Source organism: Lipotes vexillifer, unplaced genomic scaffold (genome assembly GCF_000442215.2).
Source record: "Lipotes vexillifer unplaced genomic scaffold, Lipotes_vexillifer_v1.1 scaffold528, whole genome shotgun sequence".
Classification (NCBI taxonomy): domain Eukaryota; kingdom Metazoa; phylum Chordata; class Mammalia; order Artiodactyla; family Lipotidae; genus Lipotes; species Lipotes vexillifer.
In genome coordinates this window covers 1,077,225-1,102,677 of record NW_006794582.1, presented here as the reverse complement: position 1 = coordinate 1,102,677, position 25,453 = coordinate 1,077,225, and the positions used below count along the sequence as shown (strand labels likewise).

Here is a 25,453-nt window from a genome sequence, read left to right as displayed (position 1 = left end):
CCCGAACGGTACCTTACCTTCCCAACTCCAGAGAGGAGGCACAAGCTTCCCGAGTTTGAGCCTCCCCACGGAGCTGGTAGATCACAATCAGTTTGTGAACCCTGCTCTCTTTCCATACCTGCTTCCCAGCGTCTTAATTTGCCTCCTCCGTCTGCAGGGTAGGTGGCAGGGAATTCTTGAATGAATTTTCCATATTTTGGTCTGCCAGCCACACGCTCCCTTTTATAGAGGAGGGCATGGAGCTTTCCCCTGGGTTAGGCAACTTCCTGAGCCTGCAGGCGCCTGGCCTTACTTGCAGTCTGCAGGCAGCCGTCTGGGGTATGCAGCCGGTTTCTGTTGCTGCTTCTCTTTTCCCGGAACCTCAAGTCCTCGCACTGAATGCACATACCTTCTGGAGTGGGCATCACAGTGGTGACGGGGAAGTTCTTTAGCCAACGCTGTTGCTGATTTTTGCTTGGTGTGTTAAGTGCCACTTGCCGGTTTTTATCAGCAGGATGCATAATCGTGGTTTAGCGCTATTGTGGGAAACACAAAAGTTGGTCAGAGCGTCATAGAAACGCCCAGTAGAGGGCTTCTGCAAGTGAGGCTTAGTCTGAAGAACTTTTGTACTCACATTTAATTGCAGAGGGCCTTGGAAATTCTTTTAGACAATTTGTACTCAGAAAAAATGCATTATTTTCATGACACTTCTCCATTTCCTTGGATCTACGTGGAGTTGTACACCATCTAAGTCTTTCTGAGCTGATAAAACTCATTTCAGAGGCTTTCCTGGGTTTTCTTTCTGAATGATAATACAAGATCCGGGCATGTGTGCGTGTGTGTATGTTTGTGTATTGTTTTCGGCAGCTGCCTAATGTTTCAGGAGAGCAAACTATGACTTCTATCAATAGAGCTAAAGTGGTAGGTGACCTCACCTCTTGCTTCATTTCTATCAACTGTCTTATGAAATTTTTTATTTTGTGAAGTGCTTGGTAACCAGTGCATTTAAATGTGAGTTTATATATGTTTGTGTGTGTATTTAATTTGCCTCTTGATTATCCATGTATGGATGATTCAAAAACCAGTTTGTACTCCCAGATTGGTTTAATGGAAACAGCCAGGAGCTAACCTGGTTCTCCCGTGCAGTGGGAATTTAAATGTTACTCTGTGTGTGTGCATGCATGAGCGTTCATGCACAGCCTTAGTTTTGTTACTCTCTGTGGAGCTGATGTGAATGTGTTATAAAACCATATGTTTTCTGCTGATGTAAGGAGGTGGTGATTTTATTATTCACTGTATTATTTAGATTTCATCTGTCCTGGTTTCTCCACTTGGAAATTAACCTTGATATTAGCCTGAATCAGCCTGTAATTTGGGAGATAAATATGTATGGGTGATCATATACTTTATTTTTAACACCAGATATTCAGTACTTTGGATTATCTGTTTATTTATACTAAGTTTGTTCATTTATTTTTGGCTGCATTGGGTCTTTGTTGCTGTGCGTGGGGTTTCTCTAGTTGCAGCGAGTGGGGGCTACTCTTCATTGTGGTGTACAGGCTTCTCATTGTGGTGGCTTCTCTTGTTGCAGCAGAGTACAGGCTCTAGGCATGTGGGCTTTAGTATTTGGCTCTCGGGCTCTAGAGCGCAGACTCAGTAGTTGTGGCACACGGGCTTAGTTGCTCCAAGGCATGTGGGATCTTCCCAGACCAGGGCTTTAACCTGTGTCCCCTGCATTGGCAGGCGGATTCTTAACCACTATGCCACAGGGAAGCCCCGTGGATTACCTGTTTAGACCATATGCTTTATTTGTAAAGCTGAATATATGTACTTTGGATTATCTGTTACTCCTCCATTCACTACTGTGGGTAACCTAGAGTCACTTGCACAAGAGAAGTGAGTAGTACAGATAATTAGTTATTTTACTGAATATTTCATCTTGTACAACTTGACTCCTTGAACCACCCCCATTTATTTATAGTTTCAGAGGTGCTTAATTTTTTATTTTGTGTTCAATTAATAGTTTTTCTTGATAATATTCCTTTTTTTTTTTTGGTTTCTCCAGCCTCCTTTTAAGTACTTGAAATGTCTAACTAATTAACTTGGTTAGAGTACTGTGTCAGAAGTTCAAGCCCCACCTGTCTCAGGTAACTTGACTTTATTCCTTGACTCTTGACTGCACTGCTGACTTCTAGTCATTTTGCAAAGGCAAGCTGCTAGTTACCAGGAGATTAGTCAGGGAGAAAGTCTGAGGGAGAAGTGTGCGATAGTTTGGTTTTTGGAGTGAGACAGATCTGGTTTGAATTCTGATTTTGCCGCGTTTTAGCAATCTGATCTTGGATTACTTAGTTAAGGAAACAGTCTTACATGTTATGACTGATAGCTCAGTCATGATGAAAACTCATCAGGACTTGAAGTTTAAAAAAACCAAACATTTAAATGAAAAATTTTAGAAATTATAGATGTACAACAGTAAATAACATCCTAGTAATTTAGTCATGGTGTGGAACAGGTGGAAAGGATTCTCAGTCCCCTGGTTTTGTAGATCTTAAAACTAGAATCTACATACTTTAAATAATATTCCTATGGAGCTGAACCAGTTTGTAGCAGTGTCAAAACTGGAAATCCAGGGCTCCTGCCTTCCAGCTCAGTGCTCTTTAGGATTTGTTTCCTTTGGGTTCTTTTACTGTGCTGAAAGATCTGACTTTGGGGATTTTTAGTTGTCTTTAGTAGTTTTATTTGAAGAATTCCTTCTCCATTTCAGTTTTTCCGACACTGTACTCTTATTTACTAACATTAACTAGTTGGTGATAATCTCTATTTTACCTTACAGATAAGGCAATTGAGATTTGCTAGATTACTCCCCTAGAAAATTTAAAGCTAGGTTTCTAACCCAGATCTGACATACCCCAAAGCCCTGGATACTAACCATTGCTGTTTCCAAGTGACAATTCCTTTTGGTGTATCTGAGGACAAATAAGAATAGAGGCTGAGTGAACAGAGGCTTCTGAATAAGGGACCTCAGGATGCATGGGTGTTTAGGTACACTTTCATGGTCCCTTGGGTATGTCTCTTAAAGGGTACAATGTTATATCTCCCTTTGAGCATTCAGTTTTCAATGTGTATATCAAGAGCTGTGTGCCTTTATCTGTTTGTCATAGGTTTTTATAATTTAAGACAATTTATGTCTGCTTTTTTTTTTTAAGATGATTTATTTATTTTATTTATTTTTGGCTGCATTGGGTCTTAGTTGCAGGATGTGGGATCTTCGTTGAGGTGTGTGGGCTTCTCTCTAATTGTGGCGCACAGGCTCCAGAGTGGGTGGGCTCTGTAGTCTGTGGCATGCAGGCTGCCTAGTTGAGGCACGTGAGCTCAGTAGTTGTGGCATGCGGGTTTAGTTGCCCCCTGGCATGTGGGATCTTAGTTCCCTGACTGGGGATCGAACCCACGTCCCCTGCATTGTTAGGTGGATTCTCTACCACTGGACCACCAGGGAAGTGCCTATGTCTGCTTTTGAAATTGTTTCTATGGAATATAATTCCAGAATGGATTTCATATCTAATAATTTTACTAAGATAAAGGGATTGAGAAGTGGGAAATGGGGGTGCAGTTTTAAATAGGGTGATGGAGGACACATTGATAAGGTGACACTTGAAGGAGGTAAATGAAGGGCTGCTCTAGGCAGAATATTAGGAGTGGGAATATTCTTCTAGCTCCTGCTTAGCCACCAGAACTGGACAGTATTACTTGAAAAAGCTTCCCAAAGACAGTAATCTATAAGGTATCTTGTTTTAATTTCTTTTATTACTAAAAGGTTGACCATTTGGAGGATATATTTATTGATCTGCTACTATCTTTTGTCCATTTTTATGTTGGATTGTTGATCATTTTCTTGATATTAAGAGCTATTTATTAAGAATATACCTTTTGTTATGTGACAGATTTGTACTTCTCAGCTTGTTAGCCTTTCAAATTACATTTATAGTGTGTTTTTGACATAAATAAATTTTTTTAAATGTGGCTAATCTTTTTACCTTTGAAATTTTTGATGTCAACTTTCCTATCTTTAAAAAAAGTTGCATTTTTAACTTTGTGTGATTCCATTAAAGTATGTACTTTCAAAATTATGTACTGCTAGAATTGCATTATAGAATTGCTCTTAGAAATATTTTCTTGTCTTCTTTTCTTTCTCAGTAAGTTTATGTACGTTAGTAAATTTTATTTGCATTAGTGTTTCTTCTACAGTGAGGCCCAGAGGCTTGCCAGTTGACCATGTTTCTTTAGATTACTACTGGAAACCAGCAACTTGTTGAAGTGCTAAAAGTGGTGGGTGTTCAGGAACTCCTGTATTAAAAATGAAAAGACAGTTCACAGAAAGATAGACAAGTTGAAAAGGCAGAGGGCTATGTACCAGATGAAGGAACAAGATAAAACCCCAGAGAAGCAACTAAATGAAGTGGAGATAGGCAGCCTTCCAGAAAAAGAATTCAGAATAATGATAGTGAAGATGATCCAGGACCTCGGAAAAAGAATGGAGGCAAAAATCGAGAAGATGCAAGAAATGTTTAACAAAGACCTAGAAGAATTAAAGAACAAACAAACAGAGATGAACCACACAATAACTGAAATGAAAAATACACTAGAAGGAATCAGTAGCAGAATAACTGAGGCAGAAGAACGAATAAGTGACCTGGAAGACAGAATGGTGGAATTCACTGCTGTGGAACAGAATAAAGAAAAAAGAATGAAAAGAAATGAAGATAGCCTAAGAGACCTCTGGGGCAACATTAAATGCAACAACATTCACATCATAGGGGTCCCAGAAGGAGAAGAGAGAGAGAAAGGACCCGAGAAAATATTTGAAGAGATTATAGTTGAAAACTTCCCTAACATGGGAAAGGAAATAGCCACCCAAGTCCAGCAAGTGCAGAGAGTCCCAGGCAGGATAAACCCAAGGAGAAGCATGCTGAGACACATAGTAATCAAATTGGCAAAAATTAAAGACAAAGAAAAATTATTGAAAGCAGCAAGGGGAAAATGACAAATAACATACAAGGGAACTCCCATGAGATTAACAGCTGATTTCTCAGCAGAAACTCTGCAAGCCAGAAGGGAGTGACATGATAGTCTTAAAGTGATGGAAGGGAAGAACCTACAACCAACAATACTCTACCCGGCAAGGATCTCATTCAGATTCGATGGAGAAATCAAAAGCTTTACAGAGAAGCAAAAGCTAACAGAATTCAGCACCACCAAACCAGCTCTACAACAAATGCTAAAGGAACTTCTCTAAGTGGGAAACACAGGAGAAGAAAAGGACCTACAAAAACAAACCCGAAACAATTAAGAAGGTGGTCACGGGAAAATACACGTCAGTAATTACCTTAAATGTGAATGGATTAAATGCTCCAACCACAGACACAGGCTTGCTGAATGGATACAAAACCAAGACCCATATATATGCTGTCTACAAGAGACCCACTTCAGACCTAGGGACACATTCAGACTGAAAGTGAGGGGATGGAAAAAGATATTCCATGCAGATGGAAATGAAAAGAAAGCTGGAGTAGCAATACTCATATCAGATAAAATAGACTTTCAGATAAAGAATGTTATAAGAGACAAGGAAGGACACTACATAATGATCAAGGGATGAATCCAAGAAGAAGATACAACAATTATAAATATATATGCACCCAACACAGGAGCACCTGAATACGTAAGGCAGCTGCTAACAACTATAAAAGAGGAAATCAACAGTAACACAATAATAGTGGGGAACTTTAACACCTCACTTACACCAATGGACAGATCATCCAAACAGAAAATAAATGAGGAAACACAAGCTTTAAATGACACAATAGACCAGATAGATTTAATTGGTATTTATAGGACATTCCATCCAAAAACAGCAGATTACACTTTCTTCGCAAGTGCACACGGAACATTCTCCAGGCCAGATCACATCTTGGGTCACAAATCAAGTCTCAGTAAATTTAAGAAAATTTAAATCAAGCATCTTTTCTGACCACAACGCTATGAGATTAGAAATCGATTACAGGGGAAAGAACGTAAAAAACACAAACACATGGAGGCTAAACAATATGTTACTAAATAACCAAGAGATCACTGTGAAGAAATCAAAGAGCAAATCAGAAAATACCTAGAGACAAATGACAATGAAAACACAACGATCCAAAACCTATGGGGTGCAGCAAAAGCAGTTCTAAGAGGGAAGTTTATAGTAATACAAGCCTACGTCAAGAAACAAGAAAAATCTCAAAGAATGTAACCTTACACCTAAAGGAACTAGAGAAAGAAGAAAAAACAAAAGCCAAAGTTAGCAGAAGGAAAGAAATCATAAAGATCAGAGTAGAAACAAAGAAAACAGTAGCAAAGGTCAGTAAAACTAAAAGCTGGTTCTTTGAGAAGATAAACAAAATTGATAAACCATTAGCCAGACTCATCAAGAAAAAAGAGGGAGAGGGCTCAAATCAATAAAATTAGAAATGAAAAAGGAGAAGTTACAACGTACACCGCAGAAATACAAAGCATCCTGAGAGACTACTAGAAGCAACTCTGTGCCAATGAAATGGACAACCTGGAAGAAATGGACAAATTCTCAGAAAGGTAAAATCTTCCAAGACTGAACCAGGAAGAAATAGAAGATATGAACAGACCAATCACAAGTAACGAAATTGAAACTGTGATTAAAAATCTTCCAGCAAACAAAAGTCCAGGGCCAGATGGCTTCACAGGTGAATTCTATCAAACATATAGGGAAGAGCTAACACCCATCCTCAAACTCTTCCAAAAAATTGGCAGAGGAAAGAACCCTACCAAACTCATTCTATGAGGCCCTGCTACCAAAACCAAAGATACAACAAAAAAAGAAAATTACAGACCAATGTCACTGATCAATATAGATGCAAAAATCCTCAACAAAATACTAGCAAACAGAATCCAACAACACGTTAAAAGGATCATACGCCATGATCAAATGGGATTTATCCCAGGGATGCAAGGATTCTTCAATATATGCAAATCAATCAGTGTGGTACATCATATTAACAAATTGAAGAAAACCCATATGATCATCTCAATAGATGCAGAAAAAGCTTTTGACAAAATTCAACACCCATTTATGATAAAAACTCTCCAGAAAGTGGGTATAGAGGGAATCTACCTCAACATAATGAAGGCCATATATGACAAAACCACAGCAGACATCATTCTCAATGGTGAAAACCTGAGAGCATTTCCTCTAAGATCAGGAACAAGACAAGGATGTCCACTCTCGCCACTATTATTCAACATAGTTTTGGAAGTCCTAGTCACGGCAATCAGAGAAGAAAAAGAAATAAAGGGAATCCAAATAGGAAAAGAGAAGATAAAACTGTCACTGTTGGAAGATGACATGATACTATACATAGAGAATCCTAAAGATGCCACCAGAGAACTACCGGAGCTAATCAATGAATTTGGTAAAGTTGCAGGATACAAAATTAATGCACAGAAGTCTCTTGCATTCCTGTACACTAATGATGAAAAATCTGAAAGAGAAATTAAGGAAACTCTCCCGTTTACCATTGCAACAAAAAGAATAAAATACCTAGGAATAAACCTACCTAGGGAGACAAAAGACATGTACACAGAAAACTGTAAGACACTGATGAAAGAAATTAAGGATGATACCAACAGGTGGAGAGATATACCATGTTCTTGGATTGGAAGAGTCAATATTGTGAAAATGACTCTACTACCCAAAGCAATCTACAGATTCAACGGAATCCCTATCAAATTACCAATGGCATTTTTTACAGAACTAGAACAAAAAATCTTAAAATTCGTATGGAGACACAGAAGACCCCAACTAGCAAAAGCAGTCTTGAGGGAAAAAAACGGAGCTGGATGAATCAGACTCCCTGACTTCAGACTATGCTACAAAGCTACAGTAATCAAGACAATATGGTACTGGCACAAAAACAGAAATATAGATCAATGGAACAAGTTAGAAAGCCCAGAGATAAACCCACGCACCTATGGTCAACTAATCTATGACAAAGGAGGCAAGCATATACAATGGAGAAAAAACAGTGTCTTCAATAAGTGGTGCTGGAAAAACTGGACAGCTGCATGTGAAAGAATGAAATTAGAACACTCCCTAACACCATACACAAAAATAAACTGAAAATGGATTAGAGACCTAAATGTAAGGCTGGACACTATAAAACTCTTAGAGGAAAACATAGGAAGAACACTCTCTGACATAAATCACAGCAAGATCTTTTTTGATCCACCTCCTAGAGTAATGGAAATAAAAACAAAAATAAACAAATGGAATCTAATGAAACTTAAAAGCTTTTGTAAAACAAAGGAAATTACAAACAAGACGAAAAGACAACCCTCAGAATGGGCGAAAATATTTGCAAACAAATCAATGGATAAAGGATTAATCTCCAAAATACATAAACAGCTCATGCAGCTCAATATTAAAAAAACAAACAATCCAATCCAAAAATGGGCAGAAGACCTAAATAGACATTTCTCCAAAGGAGACATACAGATGGCCAAGAAGCACATGAAAAGCTGCTCAACATCACTAATTATTAGAGGAATACAAATCAAAATTACAGTGAGGTATCACCTCAAAGCCGTTAGAATGGGCATCATCAAAAAATCTACAAACAACAAATGCAGGAGAGGGTGTGGAGAAAAGGGAACCCTCTTGCAGTGTTGGTAGAAATGTAAATTGATACAGTTACTATGGAGAACAGTATGGAGGTTCCTTAAAAAACTAAAAATAGAATTACCATATGACCCAGCAGTCCCACTACTGGGCATATACCCAGAGAAAACCGTAATTCAGAAAGGCACATGCACCCCAATATTCATTGCAGCTAACTGTTTACAATAGGCAGGTCATGGAAGCAACCTGTATGCCCATTGACAGAGGAATGGATAAAGAAGATGTGGTACATATATACAGTGGAATATTAGCCATAAAAAGGAATGAAATTGGGTCATGTATAGAGACGTGGATGAACCTAAAGACTGTCATACAGAGTGAAGTAACTCAGAAAGAGAAAAGGAAATATCGTATGTTAACGTATATATGTGGAACGTAGAAAAATGGTACAGATGAACTGGTTTGCAGGGCAGAAATTGAGACACAGATGTAGAGAACAAACGTATGGACACCATGGGGGGAAAGCAGCAGCGGGTGGGGGTGGGGGTATGACGAATTGGGAGATTGGGATTGACATATAGACACTAATATGTATAAAATGGATAACTAGTAAGAACCTGCTGTATTAAAAAAAGTTTCTTTTTCCTTAAAAATGAAAAGACAGGCTGGTCAACTAAAATCTATTTTTATGCAAGTTTTTAGACCTGGTAGGATAACTGCAGCAAGCTTTTTTGTTTTTTACCCACCTTAGATAGACTTTTGCCTAGTGTTCCCCAGGTCCTGTCTACCACTAATGCTGGTTTGGGGACTAAGTTCATTTTTATATTGGTTGAAGCATTTTAATGGTTCTCTCACTGTAACTGAATTAATCCCAAGCAAATAAGAAAATTCAGAAAGCTAGGAGTTTTTTTTTTTTTTTTTTTAAGTCTTCCTTTCCAGGTATGGTGCAAGTAATAATTTAGTTAAAGAGAAATAGATATCTAAATATATTTATAATCTTACAGTTTTTTCATCGAATTTAAGATGCTGTCGGTTTTTTAATTCACCATTTTATGTACTACTAAGAAAAAAATACTACCAATTAACCTGATACACCATTTACTGTAAGATGTGTCTTGATTTCAGAGGTGTAAAATGGTGGGAGACATTTTCATGTTTGAGTTTGTGAAATGCAGTAATTCCAAGGTTGTGCAGAATTGACAGCATAATTGTCTTTTTTTTTTTTTTTGGCCATACGGGGACCTCTCACTGTTGTGGCCTCTCCCATTGCGGAGCACAGGCTCTGGACGCACAAGCTTAGTGGCCATGGCTCATGGGCCCAGCCGCTCTGCGGCATGTGGGATCTTCCTGGACCAGGGCACGAGCCCGTGTCCCCTGCATCAGCAGGCGGACTCTCAACCGCTGCGCCACCAGGGAAGCCCGTGATTGTCTTTTTAAAAGCTTTGTTGTGGAAATTTTCAAATACGTATGAAATGAGAGAAAATGGCAACATAAACTTTCATATATCCACCTTAACTTCCAACGGTTATCAGCTATGGCCGATGTTGTTTCATCTATTGATACATCTTCTCCAACTCCCCTCCATCTTATTTTAAAGCAAACCCTAGACATTATCATTTTGTAAGATATGGACTCCTAATTTTTAAAACATAACTACAGTACTATTATGACACCTAAAATTTTTTAACAGAAGTTGATATCAAACATCCAACTTTGCCATTGTTTTAAAAGTCTAGTCTTTTTATCTATAGGTTCTGCATAGTTTTTGTTTTTTCTTTCTTTGCAAACTTTTTAAAATTAATTTATTTCTTTTTGGCTGCGTTGGGTCTTCATTGCTGGTCTGGGTCTTCATTGGGGGCTTTCTGTCGTTGCGGCGAACGGGGGCTAATCTTCCTTGTGGTGCGCAGGCTTCTCGTTGCGGCAGCTTCTCTTGCTGTGGAGAACGGGCTTCAGTAGTTGTGGCACGTGGACTCAGTAGCTGTGACTCATGGGCTGTAGAGCTCAGGCTCAGAAGTTGTGGCGCATGGGCTTAGTTGCTCTGTGGCATATGGGATCTTCCCAGACCAGGGATCGAACCCATGTCCCCTGCATTGGCAGGCGGATTCTTAACAACTGTGCCATCAGGGAAGTCCCTGCAAATTTTTTGCTAGACAGCTTCATTGGTGGTGTTGTATACTTCTATCAGATGGCACCTACTGTTTGGTTGACTCTTTATTTGTGATGTTAGTGGCCTTTGATTATTGCCTAGATCCCTGATTTTATTTGGGGTTGCAAAATGGTAATATTCTATTATTCTTTAATTTATTAATTGTAATACTTGTGTAAAGAGAAACTTTATTTCTTCTGTTTGCTTATCTAGGGAGAGACTTCATGTGTATGACAGACTGGATAAATACTTTATACTTTCCAGTTTTAAAAATAATGAGCTGGGTTCTTAGCATCCTTCAAAATGACCGGTAAGATTTATTTGATTATGAACACACAGATTTAAACATAATTGTGGTTCAATCCATTGTAGTTTTGTTTTTGTTTTGTACAGTTTATGGAGGTATAGTTTATATACCATAAAATTCACCTGTTTAAAGTGTACAATTGAGTGATTTTCAGTATGTTCACAGAGTCGTGCAACCTTCACCATGATCTAGTAGGTTTGAAATATATCCATCACCTCAGAAAGAAACGCTGTACCCGTTTGCAGTCACTCCTCATTACCCCTCATGCTACCTGACCTCCAACCATAGGTAACCACCAATCTACTTTCTGTCTCTGTGGATTTGCTTAGGCTGGATATTTCATATAAATGGAATCGTACAGTATGTGGTCTTTTGTGACTGGCTTCTTTTACTTAGCATGTTTTTAATGCTCATGCATTTTGTAGCATGTATAGTTGTTATTTTTATTGATTGTCCTATCTTTGGCCAGTTGGAGTCCCTTCATGATGGCCCTTGAGTAATTTGTCTCAGCCTGAGACATCTTTGATAGCTTTTTGCTGTCTGGTGTGACAGTTTGTCCAGAGTTGTACATTTTCTGCCCCAGTCAAAGAAATAGACCTTTCTCTAAGAAGCCTCTTAGTGGGAAATGACATTTGGAGATCACAATCTGGGCACTTAAGGTGCTTATTTCTACTGAGTTAGTCATTGTTTCTAGGCCTTATTTTGTGGTTAATTAGGAAATAAGTTGTGTTTTTTCTCTCTCTTTTTTTTTTTTGCGGTACGTGGGCCTCTCACCACTGTGGCCTCTCCCGCTGCAGAGCACAGGCTCCAGACGCGCAGGCTCAGCGGCCATGGCTCACGGGCCCAGCCGCTCCGCAGCACTCGGGATCCTCCCAGACCCGGGCACGAACCCGCGTCCCCTACATCGGCAGGTGGACTCTCAACCACTGTGCCACCAGGGAAGCCCTGTTTTTTCTCTTAAAAAAAAAAAAAATCATGAGTTCAAGTTATACTTAAAAATCAAATTAAATGACCCAGGGACTTTCCTTATCTTCTTTGATTTTACATCTCTATCTCCTTACTCCCACGTTGAAAACCCCAGTTCTTAACAGCACCAACATGATTATTCATTTTCTTTTCCCACAGTATAAATACAGAATAATCTGAGAATGACAGTGTCAACACTACAACCAATAGTATGATTACTGAAGAAAGCTAATGATTTCTTCTTATTGTTCTTAGGGCATAGTATTTCAATAGGGATGAAGAGTCAAATTACTGAATTTTAAAGTTATGTGAGCTAGTTCCTTGCTGTGTGATTATGTTACCACCTGGTACACAGATTCATTTGTTTAACTTTTGCTTTCATTTTACATCTTTGGCTTTTTTAAATCTTGTAGAATTTGGGTCATCTGTGTTCTTAGTTTAAAATGAATATTGAAAATACAATAATTTGTGATTGTGTTGATTTATTTTTAGTACATGGCTTCTGAAGCATACTATCAGTAAGCCAAAAGGGAATGGTGGTTATTAGAATGTATGGAGTGGGCTTTCTCATCTGTCCTGTGAGAAGATGAGTCGTGTTACGAGGTCTTTAGATTTTTTGAGAGACCCTGGAAATCTTGGTTTTTAATGTGCTTCTCAACAACTATTTTGATTTTTTTTTTAACCATTATAAACAGAAGTTTAGGGGCAGGATTTTACAGCCTGCAGTTTGTAATCTCTGCTGTAGAATCTTCAGGGTGAGAGTTAGTTACCAACTGGCCTAATTATTAGGTCTAGTACTATCTCTAGCCCTTCCCCTTAAAGTTATAGTAAACACAGTTGTGGAAGAGATCTGTGGTTCTGTGTACCTCTTCCTGGAAGATTAACTTTGAGAATTTCAAAAAGATCCATGCGATTAGCTATGAAGACCAGAGTATCTAGTTTTTCAACTACTTTAACAAGGAATGCTTTCAGAAAGTTGTCAGAAACCACAAAATAAGTTAACTATACTTTGTTCATTTTCAGAGAAGTATAGTAGCACTGGACACAAAAGTTGGCAGGAGCTAGGTAAATAAAAATCATATTCATTTGTACCATGATGAGCCTTTGGTTATATAGATGAAGGTTAAGGCCAGGTATAATTCATTGCTATTGAGTAATAAATTCCTTGGTGGCTTACATGCTTTGCATAATAGGTATTTAAAGATTGCTTATCAAAGTTTGGGAACATTTGATATATATTTTAGCCACTCTAAGAATTGTCACCAGTATAAGAGTTGTCATCAATGGCCTGAAGTTTGGTGTTGGTACCATGAGTCATGTTGATGACCTTTATATATTATTTAATTTACTCAAATTCTAACTTCTTTGCTCTTAGTGATTAGGCATTTTAAACAATGCTACCCATTCTTTTGGGGGTGGTCTTGTGAACTTTTGTTTCCTGAAATACTAAGGTGGCCTTATGTTGTAATTAATATAAAGGTAATTTATGGGCAACTGTATCTTCTCATTCACTTTGTTCTTGATTGTGGTGCTGCCCTTCAGCCTGTGAAGGACCTTGAATATCCTTTAAGCCAAGCAGTTTGACCACAGATGTCAGGTTCTGTCTATACGTGAGCTTGGTGGCAAGCTCCCTGGATACTCCTTTTCTCTTCTATGACTATCTATGCCTTTGAGAATAGATTTTTCAGGAATTGTATGTTGCATATTTCTTGCTAGTATTAGGTATATAACGAGAGGGCTTCCCAGGTGGCACAGTGGTTAAGTATCCGCCTGCCAGTGCCGGGGACACGGGTTCGATCCCTGGTCTGGGAAGATCCCACATGCTGCAGAGCAACTAAGCCCATGCGCCACAACTACTGAGCCTGCGCTCTTGAAGCCTGGGAGTCACAACTACTGAGCCCATGTGCTACAACTACTGAAGCCCATGTGCCTAGAGCCCATGCTCCGCAACAAGAGAAGCCACTGCAATGAGAAGCCTGCGCACCGCAACAAAGAAGAGTCCCTGCTCGCCGTAACTAGAGAAAGTCCATGCACAGAACGAAGACTCAATGCAACCAAAAATAAATAAAATAAATTTAAAAAAATAGAATATAATGAGATAAATTAGCTAACTTATGCTCATGTTGTAGGTGGAAGGATAGAATAGATATATGCTCAAATACTCTTTATTTAAAAAGAGCTTGTTTTCTTGAATCACACAGTCCCAGGTTCCAGCTTGCCTCCAGCATGGTTGTTGGATGAACTTGGACAATATCATTTGACTTCCTTGAGTCTGAGTTGCCTTATCTGCAGATGGCGAGATTCTGATGCTGAAATTGTACGTGCATGCCTAGCTCAGTACTCAGCTAGGAGTATAGTGCTTTGGTGACTACTCCCATGCTCATGCTTCCTTCCTTAGCTAAAATGGGTTTACCTTTGACTTTTATGTAACATTTCTTATTACTATTCATGTGTTGAACTAATGGTTTTAACTCACCTGTTGGTATTTCCTATACATATGTATCAGGTCTAGTTTGGGTTAGAGTCCCTAAAGATCAGGGATAGTTTATATTTAATTATGTGTATATATCATCTGATAAATTTAGGCACTCAAATTTTTGTTTCAATGCTGCCAAACCTAGCTCCTAGGATTACTGAGTTGAGATTGCTACTTGAGTATGCCTCAGAAATTAAATTCAGTTTGTCAGTTTGCAAAAGAAAGAAATTATCTGTCAGGAAAGATATATATGGAAAAGGTTGTGGGAGAAATTTAGCATTTATTGAGCTCCACTGTGTGTAGGTCCTGCAACTTAAAATAGTATCTAATTAAATTTTTACATCAGGTTAGGTACTCCAGAAGGGATACAAAGATGACTTAAAACAGAGTGAAGGGGACTTCCCTGGTGGTGCAGTCGTTAAGAATTTGCCTGCCAGTGCAGGGGACACAGGTTCGATCCCTGGTCCAGGAAGGTCCCATATGCTGCAGAGCAACTAAGCCCGTGTATCACAACTACTGAGCTTGCACTCTAGAGCCTGAGAGCCACAACTACTGAGCCCGTGCGCCACAACTACTGAAGCCCGCGTGCCTGGAGCCTGTGCTCCGCAACAAGAGACGCCACTGCAATGAGAAGCCCGCGCACCGCAACGAAGAGTAGCCCCCATTTGCGCAACTAGAGAAAACCCGCGTGCAGCAACGAAGACCCAATGCAGCCAAAAATAAATAAATAAATTTTAAAAATAAACAGAGTTAAGCCTTCTCCTCAAGGGGATTTCTTAAGGGAGATTAAGTACACAAATATGATTTTCTTCTAGTCTCTATTAGTTTGCTCTGGTTACTGAACAAAGTGCCACAATCTGGGTGGCTTAGACAACAGAAATTTATTGTCTCACACTTCTGGAGCCTAGAAGTCTGAAATGAAGTTGTCAGCAGGGTTGAAGATGGCCATCTTCTCCTTGTATCTGTGCATCATCTTCCCTCTATGTGTTTTAGTCTGTGTCCAAATTTCCTCTTTTTATAAGGACACTAGTCATATTGGATCAGGACTCATCCTAGACCTCATCTTACCTTGATCACTTCTATGAAGATCCTATCTTCAAATAGTCACATTCTGAGAAACTGGAAGTTAGGACTCCAATGTGTCTTTTTGGGAGGACACAGTTGAACCCATAACACAGTCCGTAGAAGATAGTTCTCTGCATCAGGAGATCCTACAATTATTCATTCCCCAAGGCAGGAAGAAATAGAAGACTGAAATTTACATGTAAGTAAACTAGAGTTTCTAAGGTGCTTTTTCCAGTCAGCTTTTTTTTTTTGTTAACTTATTCATTTATTTGGCTGTGCCGGGTCTTAGTTGCAGCACACGGGATCTTTGTTGCAGCGTGTGGGATCTTCAGTTGCGGCATGTGAACTCTTAGTTGTGGCATGCGGGATCTAGTTACCTGACCAGGGATGGAACCCAGGCCCCCTGCGTTGGGAGTGCAGAGTCTTAGCCACTGGACCATTAGGGAAGTTCCTCCAGTCAGCTTTTAGTTTATTTTTTGAAGCCAAATCATTTCTAAGACCCAAACACATCATCTTCAAATCAGTTATTCCTCCTGAGTTTCAGTTTTATTTTATTTATTTATTTATTTATTTATTTGGCTGTGTTTAGTCTTCATTTCTGTGCGAGGGCTTTCTCTAGTTGCGGCAAGCAGGGGCCACTCTTCATCATGGTGCGCGGGCCTCTCACTGTCGCGGCCTCTCTTGCTGCGGGGCACAGGCTCCAGATGCATAGGCTCAGTAGTTGTGGCTCACAGGCCCAGTTGCTCCGCGGCATGTGGAATCTTCCCAGGCCAGGGCTCGAACCTGTGTCCCCTACATTGGCAGGCAGGTTCTCAACCACTGCGCCACCAGGGAAGCCCCTCAGTTTTATTTTTGAATCATTCCAGATAAAACTCTAGCATCTCTTACCTCTTTACTAAAACGTCACAACCCTATTTAAAATGTCAGCATACTCTGTCCCCTTAGCTTTTTAAATTTTTCTTTATAGCCCCTCTCATAGCCTGACATTATAGAACATCTATCTCCTTGAGAGACATTGAGAGAGGACTTTGATGGGACTTGCTGTCCCAACTTTAGCTATTCACCAGCAGAAACTCAAAACCCGGGTAGATTCAGATAAATTAGGGCTATTTTTGGTCACCTTGTGCTAGTATGATGAAGACCAGGGACTCTTTTTTTTTTTTCCCCCCCCTCACAGCTGCATTTCCAGTGCCTGGAAAGATATCTGACATACCTATAGGCACTCCGTAAAAATAAGTTAAATAAGTAAATAGATGTTTGCTTGTTTCTTTTCCGTCATTTCCTACATGCAGTGCTAAAATTTATATATCAGGTACTGAAATAGAATAAACATAACCTCTGTGTTCCCCACGAGGTAGATGTTTTTCTGCCCTCGTTTTACATACTGGGCAACTGAAGCACAGAGAGCTTCTTGAATTAGCAGTTCATCCAAAGTCATGGCGCTCTGGTAGACTATGGAACCAGGATCAAACCTAACTCCTGACACCAGAGACCGTGGCTATGTCTCCTGCATCTTTGCTTTCCAGTCCTCCTACAGTTTTAACCACCTTCTTGTCAGAAGAATTTTCCTAAAGCACTACTTCTGCTTAAATTTCTTGATGATTTCCTTCTACATAATACACTTCAACACTTGACATTTAATATTCTTCACAGTCTAGTTCCATTAGGGGATTGGTTGGAGGTGGGGTGGAGTGTAATGGTCTTCAGTTGAAGAATGATGAGTAACAGCTAAAAATGAAAAAGAAGATACTTGTCTGATACATATACCTTTTCTGGGTATTTCTGTTTTACAGGCAGTTAGCAAAATAAAGTCTGTTCTCATGAAACTTACATTCTGGGAGTGTGGGTAGGAAGAAATGGCAAGTGCTGAAGAAAAATGAAGCAAGGTCAGAGGGCAGGGGAGGGCATGCCTCTAACTGCTGTTTTATTCAAGCGGGTCAAGGAAGTTTTCTGAAAAGGCAACACTTTAACATGGACCTAAAGAGATAAGGTCAGAGAGATGGGTGAGGGGGGCAAGGGCGGGCAATGAAAAGATCATGTAAGCCCTGTATAGGCCATTGTGATAACATCTATTTTGAGTGTAGTGGTTGCCTAATACATAATAATATGTTATTATATAATAGGGCTTTATTAAAGATCACCAGTTGTTTTCTGTTTTTGTTTTTTTAAGTATAATTGAGTCTAAAATGCTCCCTGCAGAATCCTAGGCTGCTGGGGTTAGGAGATCACAGGTTGCCATCTAGTGGCTGTTTATTATAAATGTGGGTAAGCCTTCCAGAAAATAAGCAGGCTCTACAGAAGTTTGTGTTGCTAGCTTAATCATATCAGTGCAAAGTGTGGATGTCTGGAAAGAAAACCCTTGATATATGAACTGTTTGAGAGTATGTTGCATATATTGTGCCCTTTTATCCCTAAATACTTGACATATTCCCTTAGAACAAGGACATTCACTTACATAATCACAATATAATTATCAAAATAGGAAATAAAATGTTAATACAGTATTTAATGTAGATCTTATTCAACTTTTGTCAGTTGTCTCAATGTCCTTTGTAGAAAAAAGGTTTTTTTTCTGGTCTAGTATCTAACCCACGATCATGCATTGCATTTAGTTTTTGTGTCTGCTAAATCTAGAACAGTTCTTTGCCTGCCTTTGTGTTTCCTGACATTGATATTTTTAAAGAATATAGGTCATTTATTTTCTAGAATGTCTCTCAGTTTGCGTTTTTATGTTTCCTTGTGATTCAGCTTATGCATGCTGGCACTACCTAAGTGAAATGTACCTTTCTTGGTGCATCACATCAGGAGACACATGATATCCTTGCCAGTACTGGTGATGTTACCTTTGACTGCTGAGATAAGGTAGTGACTTCCAAGTTTCTCTGCCATAAAATTACCATTTTCCCCTTTGCAATTCATAAGTTATTTGTGGGAAGATACTTTGACCTATGTAAATAACTTTTTCCTCATCAAAATCTCACTGTTTTTCATTGTTGATTCTCACCTAAATCAGTTATTAATGTGATGGTTACAAAATGGTAATTATCTAATTCTACTATTTCCTTCTATAGTTATTGGTCAGGATTCTGTTAGTAGAAAACTTTCCCTTTTCCCCATTCATTTATTTATCATCATAGTCATCAACATTAGCATGAATTTATGGAGTATTCTTTTATTCAGTGAGTTTTAATCCATTACACTCATTATTATGATGCTCAAATTCTTTCATATTTGGCCATTGGGAGCCCCTTCAAGCTGGCTTCTTGTTCTTTGACATGTCTCCTTTATTCTTTGAGCACTTCTCTATTCTCTGGCCCAAGATATTCCATGTTCATCTTGTACTTTTCCTGCCCCAACCCTGGAATCAATCATTTCTCTGAGGAGCCCTGGTTCCTTTTAGTGAGGATTGGTATTTAGAAACCAAGATTTGCATGTGACTTTAAGTAAGTTCTTAAAAATTTTGTGTCAGAAAATATGTTAGCATGGTAGGTTTCTGTGATATCATGGTTCTTTATTTCTGGTGGAAAACTTAGGTGACAAATCTGTGATAATTATTTTGGGGCCCGTTCTTTGACATTGCCTTATGCTGAGTAGGCTACTGGAGCAATGATAATTAATGTTGTATTTGAAGCTCCATATTTCCATGTGTGGTTATTAAGTAATCTAAAATACTGAATACATGAAGAGATATTGGTTTGGAAGACTCACATTTAAATAATAATTAGTTCTTCCTAAATTAATATAAATTTCCTATTCCTGTAACAGCATTCTGTGACACCATTTCCAAACTTTATGGAAAATACAAACATAAGAATAACCCAAAAAATTTCCAGAGAAGTGTAATCCGTTTTGAGGGTTTTTTTTTAATATGGTGTGAGAAAATGTTCTAATTTAATTCTTTTACATGTAGCTGTCCAGTTTTTTCAGCACCACTTATTGAAGAGGCTGTCTTTTCCCCATTGTGTATTCTTGCCTCCTTTGTCATAGGTTAACGTAAGTGCATGGGTTTATTTCTGGGCCCGCAGTTCTGTTCCATTTATCTATGTGTCTGTTACCATACTGATTTGATTATTGTAGCTTTGTAGTATAGTTTAAAATCAGGGCGCGTGATACCTCCAGCTCTGTTATTCTTCCACAAGATTGTTTTGGTTATTCAGGATCTTTTGTGTTTCCATACAAATTTTAGAATTGCTAGTTCTGTGAAAAATGCCATTGGTCTTTTAATAGGAATTGCATTGAATCTGTAGATTGACTTGAGTAGTATGGTCATTTTAACAATATTAATTCTTTGAATCCATGAACACAGTGTATCTTTCCATCTGTGTTGTCTTCAGTTTCTTTCATCAGTGTATTACAGTTTTCTGAGTATAGTTCTTCCTTAGTTAGATTTATTCCTAGGTATTTTATTCTTTTAGATGCGATGGTAAATTGGATTGTTTTAAAATTTCTCTTTTTTTATTATTTTTTATTTTTTTAACATCTTTATTGGGGTATAATTGCTTTACAATGGTGTATTAGTTTCTGCTTTATAACAAAGTGAATCAGTTATACATATACATATGTTCCCATATCTCTTCCCTCTTGCATCTCCCTCCCTCTAAAATGTCTCTTTCTGATAGTTTGTTATTAGTGTATAGAACTGCAACAGGTTTTTGTATATTAATTGTATCCTGAAACTTTAGCGAGTTCATTGATGAGCTCCAAGTAGTTTTTATGGTGTTGTCTTTAGGATTTTCTATGTATAGTATCATGTTATTTGCAGACAAAAACAGTTTAATTCTTCCTTTCCAATTTGGACTCCTCTTATTTTTAAAGTAATGTCTGATTGCTGTAGCTAGGACTTCAAATACTGTGTTGAATAAAAATGGTGAGAGTGGGCATCCTTGTCTTGTTCCTGATCTTAGAGGAAATGCTTTCAGCTTTTCACAGTTGAGTATGACATTATTGGTGGGCTTATATATGGCCTTTATTATGTTGAGGTATGCTCCCTCTATAACCACTTTGTGGAGAATTTTTATCATAAATGTTTGTTGAATTTTGTTAAAAGCTTTGTCTGCATCTGTTGGTGATCATAAGATTTTTATTCTTCAGCTTGTTAACGTGGTATATCATTGACTGACTTGTGGATATTGAACTATTCTTGCATCCATGGGATAAATCCCACTTGATCATGGTGTATGATCCTTTCAATGTATCATTGAATTCAGTTTGCTAATATTTTATTGAGGATTTTTCCACGTATGTTCATCAGTGAGATTGGCCTGTAATTTACTTTTTTGTGTGATATCTTCTTGTTTTGGTATCAGCTTGATGCTGGCCTCCTAGAATGAGTTCAGAAGCATTTCTTCCTCTGTTGTTTTTTGGAATGGTTTGAGAAGGATAAGTATTAGCCCTTCTGTAAATGTTTGGTGAATTCACCCATGAAGCCATCTGGTCCTGGACTTTTGTTTGCTGGGAGGTCTTTTTTAATTTATTTATTATTACTGATTTGGTTTCATTACTGGTAATTGGTTTATTTATATTTTCTATTTCTTCCTGACTCAGCCTTGGAAGATTATACATTTCTAGGAGCTTGCCCATTTCTGATAGGTTGTCCATTTTATTGGCGTGTAGTTGTTTGCAGTTATCTCTTATGATTCTTTGTATTTCTGTGGTGTTGGTTGTAATTCCTCCTTTTTCATTTCTGATTTTGTTGATTTGGCCCTCTTTTTTTGATAAGTCTGGCTACAAAACGCAGTTATTTGTATGTTGTCTTCACTGAAGTTATCAAATTTCTTGCCCATATTTTATTGAGTTGTTTGTCTTGTTATTGTGTTGTAAAAGTTCTTTTTATATTATGGAAACAAGTCCTTTATCAGTTTGTATTGTATTTACAGAGGTTTCTAATTTTGTTTAGTATTTATTTGTATTGTACTTAGATTTGTATTGTATTACAGAGGTTTTTAATTTAGACAAAGTCCAGTTTATCCAATTTTTTTTCTTCTATCAGTGTGTTTTTTTATGTTTTAGGAAATCTTTGCCTACACTAGGGGTGTGAAAATACTCACATTTAGTTCTGAGGCAAGAGGGGAGTACTGTTTTGTTTTTTTCCCCATAAAATACAGAGAATTATATAAGATTTTTTTAAAGTCTTCAACCCCATCCACATTCCCTTGAAATCACAGATTGGCTAACAGGCATTGTGTGCTTTCTAAGTACAGTTGACCCTTGAACACTGTGGGGGTTAGGGGCACCTATCTCCCCACCAGTTGAAAATTTGCATGTAACTTTTTTTTCACATCTTTATTGGAGTATAATTGCTTTACAATGTTGTGTTAATTTCTGTTGTACAGCAAAGTGAATCAGCTATATGTATACATATATCTGCATATCTCCTCCCTCCCACCCTCCCTATCCCACCCCTCTAGGTTGTCACAAAGCATCGAGTTGATCTCCCTGTGCTGTGCAGCAGCTTCCCAGTAGCCATCCATTTTACATTTGGTAGTGTATATATGTCAGTGCTACTCTCTCACTTGGTCCCAGCTTCCCTTTCCCCCGCTGTGTCCTCAAGTCCGTTCTCTACGTCTGCATCTTTATTCCTGCCCTGACACTAGGTTCATCAGTACCCGTTTTTTACTTTTTTTTTTTTCACTCTGAATTTTAGTTTATTTTCTTTTGTAATTTAAGATGAAGCAACACTACCTCTAAAACTGTACCTAAAAGTTGACTCACTTTTACAATGATCCTTAGTGATAAATATTTTTATTTTTTTAAGACTCTTTATCTTATTTTATTTTATTATACAGCAGGTTCTTATTAGTCATCTATTTTATACATATTAGTGTATATATGTCAATCCCAATCTCCCAGTTCATCCTACCACCACCACCCCCCACCCACTTTCCCCCCTTGGTGTCCATATGTTTGTTCTCTAAATCTGTGTCTCTATTTCCTCCTTGCAAACCAGTTCATCTGTACCATTTTTCTAGATTCCACATATATGCGTTAATATACAATATTTGTTTTTCTCTTTCAGACTTACTGCACTCTGTATGATAGTCTCTAGGTTCATCCACATCTCTACAAATGACCCAATTTCTTTCCTTTTTATGGCTGAGTAATATTGCATTGTATATATGTGGCACATCTTCTTTATCCATTCATCTGTTGATGGACATTTAGGTTGCTTCCATGTCCTGGCTATTGTAAATTTGGCTGCAGTGAACATTGTGGTACATGTATCTTTTTTTTTTTTTTTTTTTTGGTACATGGGCCTCTCACTGTTGTGGCCTCTCCCGTTGCGGAGCACAGGCTTCGGACGTGCAGGCTCCGTGGCCATGGCCCACCGGCCCAGCCGCTCCGCGGCGTGTGGGATCCTCCCGGGGCACGAACCCGTGTCCCCTGCATCGGCAGGTGGACTCTCAACCACTGCGCCACCAGGGAAGCCCACATGTATCTTTTTGAATTATGGTTTTCTCAGGGTATGTGCCCAGTAGTGGGATTGCTGGGTCATATGGTAGTTCTATTTTTAGTTTTTTAAGGAACCTCCATACTGTTCTCCATAGTGGCTGTATCAATTTACATTCCCACCAACAGTGCAGGAGGGTTCCCTTTTCTCCACACCCTCTCCAGCATTTACTGTTTCTAGATGTTTTGATGATGGCCATTATGACCCGTGTGAGCTGATACCTCATTGTGATTTTGATTTACATTTCTCTGATGATTAGTGACGTTGAGCATCTTTTCATGTGTGTGTTGGCAATCCATATGTTTTCTTTGGAGAAATGTCTGTTTAGGTCTTCTGCCCATTTTTGGATTGGGTGGTTTGTTTTTTTAATACTGAGCTGCTTGTATATTTTGGAGATTAATCCTTTGTCAGTTGCTTCGTTTGCATATATTTTCTCCCATTCTGAGGGTTGTCTTTTCGTCTTGTTTATGGTTTCCTTTACTGTAGCTTTGTAGTATATTCTGAAGTCAGGGGGCCTGATTCCTCCAGCTCCATTTTTCTTTCTCAGGATTGCTTTGGCTATTCGGGGTCTTTTGTGTTTCCATACAAATTGTAAAATTTCTTGTTCTAGTTCTGTGAAAAATGCCATTGTTAATTTGATAGCGATTGCACTGAACCTGTAGATTGCTTTGGGTAGTAGAGTCATTTTCACAATGTTGATTCTTCCAATCCAGGAACATGGTGTATCTCTCCATCTGTTTGTATAATCTTTGATTTCTTCCATCAGTGTCTTATAGTTTTCAGCATACAGGTCTTTTGCTCCTTAGGTAGGTTTATACCTAGGTATTTTATTCTTTTTGTTGCAGTGGTAAATGGGAGTGTTTCCTTAATTTATTTTTCGGATTTTTCATTGTTAGTGTATAAAATGCATGTAACCTTTGACTCCCCCAAAACTTTTCTACTAATAGCCTGCTGTTGATTGGAAGCCTTACTGATAACATAAACAGTCGATTAACACATATTTTGTGTGTTATATGTATTACCTGCTGTGTTCTTACAATAAAGTAAGCAAAGAGGAATGAAAAATGTTACTGAAAGAGAAAATAATACTAAGGAAATCATAAGGAAGAGAAAATACATTTATAGTACTATATTATATTTATCGATACTGTAAATTTACATCACCTGTTCATAAGATAAATTGTCATACCTACATCAGTATTGTCTTACATAGTATAAAACACTGTAGATGTTACACATATCACTAACACTAGACATCAAAATGAAAAAATAATGTGAAAGTAAAATTCATGTTTATTTACAGGTACAGTGATTCATGCATTGACAGTAAAACAGCAGTATGATTGCTTTATGGTATCCTAGTGGATTGATACAGTTGCTTTCCGGTAGCCTGGCCTATACATTAGTGAATGAATTGTTGTGAAATTTTAATGGCATATAGTATTACATATTATAGTGATATTCATAACACAGTATTGGAAACATTATTAAAAAACCATTTACTTGTAATGATAGGCTGCTATGCAATTTCTCCAATTAAGAGGTGGGGACATACTGAATACATTAATGTAATTCTTATGCCTATGTAAGGATAGGCTATCCACTTCAATACAAGTCTTGCACACAGTGTTCTACACGATGCATTCTTAGGCGATGATGATGACGCAAAAAACATTTCATACAGTTCTTGCTGTACAATTATTAGATTTTCACAAAGACATACACGTACACAACAGATAAGTTTGTTAACTGTACTGTGTGGTGATTATTTACTAAGCGGAAGTGGATTATAAAGATCTTCATCTTTGTCTTCACGTTGAGTAGGGTGAGGAGGAGGAGGAGGGGTTGGTCTTGCTTTCGCAGAGGTGGCAGAGGTGGAGGATGTGGCAAGAGGAGGCAGGAGAGGTATGCACACTTGGTGTAGCTTTATGGAAGTACATGGAAATTTCTGTCTGAAATTTTTTGCTTTTTCATTTCTCTAAATGTGTTTCTATATGGTACCAATCCTTTTTCCACCATTTGCTTTAGTTTCAGTTTCAGTGATACATGTTATAAAAGAAGCCAAAAGCAGTCTTGAATAATCAGAATCCTTCTTCCAAACTGTATATGTCAGTTTGTTTTCTGACACTGCTTCTTCTATGTCTTCTTCCTTACCTATCACTGATTTGGAAGCACTCATCTCCATCAAATCTTCTTTTGTTAATTCCTCTGTTGTATCTCTTAGTTCTTGAATTTCTCCAAGATCCATATCTTGAAACACTTTAACACCCCCCCCTTTCTGTCATGTCCACAATCTCTTTCACGATTTCCTTGATTGGCTCTTTCATAAATCCTGTGAAGTCATGCATTACACCTTGACACAGTTTTCTCCAGCAGGA

General features: G+C 38.3%; 1 protein-coding gene across 1 annotated transcript in view; it reads left to right on the top strand.

The window, feature by feature from the left end:
• SRPK1 (SRSF protein kinase 1) overlaps nt 1-25,453 on the top strand; it is an 87,145-nt gene that overhangs the window by 1,170 nt on the left and 60,522 nt on the right. The gene's annotated exons all lie outside the window — the stretch shown is intronic.